A 1,099-nucleotide genomic window follows, 5' to 3' on the forward strand; every position below is an offset into this window, starting at 1 on the left:
GGAGTAGCTGGAAAAATCCCACACGGTCACAGGGAGAATGTACAAACTCCTGTACAGACAGCACCCTTAGTCAGGATCGAACCCGGGTCTATGGTGCCGTGAAGCAGCAACTCTACCAATAGACAACAGACAATAGGTGCAGGAGTAGGCCATTCAGCCCTTCGAGCCACCTCCGCCATTCAATGTGATCATGGCTGATCATCCCCAATCAGTACCCCGTTCCTGCCTTCTCCCCATATCCCCTGACTCCGCTATCTTTAAGAGCCTTATCTAGCTCTCTCTTGAAAGTATCAAGAGAACCGGCCTCCACCATCCTCTGAGGCAGATAATTCCACAGACTCACAACTCTCTGTGTGAACTGCTGGGTAACTGTGCCTCATTGGCACAGGGCTAGAGGGATTGACATTGGTCATGTCACCAATAGTAACCCCTTTGCTCTACTTTGATATAGTGCCAAAAGATTGTTTAATCTGAATTTAAGAAAGCCGCAAGAGTCTTAGTTTTACATCTAAAGCAAAATGATCTTGACAGTACTTTGGAGTGCCAGTTCTGAATTTTGTGCTTCAGTTTCTGAAATAAGACTGCACACCCACCAACATTTAAATTTGTGGGGTCTTCGATGGTCTCTTCAACTCATTAATGACTCTCCACTTTAAACAATATCTTATCACTTGTCTTTATTCTTAGAATAATTATCTCCAATTAATATCCTCCGGTTACTGATTAGTGGAAACAAATGTTATTTACCTTGACAAAACTTCCCATAATGTTCCGTATTTATTTTTAACATGTGATACTTTTTGTTTTTGTAAGTCTTCCAATTTCCTTTTATCACACATCATAAATGAACCTTATATCAGGAAAACAAAACTCTAATGGTGTGGATTGTTTGATTTTTGGATGTCTTAAGTTGGTTTGAAGTGAACTGAAAATTTAACTGAAGGAAAATGTTAAATCAAAATGGTGAACAAAATAGCAAGGTGTCAATTTATTTATTTAATGGAACATAGCTAAATTATATTATCACAAACAACAGACTGATCAGACCCCCTGCACAGAATAGCAGATCTAATAAAGTATAGAACGATTTGATTAATTT

Source organism: Amblyraja radiata, chromosome 23 (genome assembly GCF_010909765.2).
Source record: "Amblyraja radiata isolate CabotCenter1 chromosome 23, sAmbRad1.1.pri, whole genome shotgun sequence".
Classification (NCBI taxonomy): Eukaryota; Metazoa; Chordata; class Chondrichthyes; order Rajiformes; family Rajidae; genus Amblyraja; species Amblyraja radiata.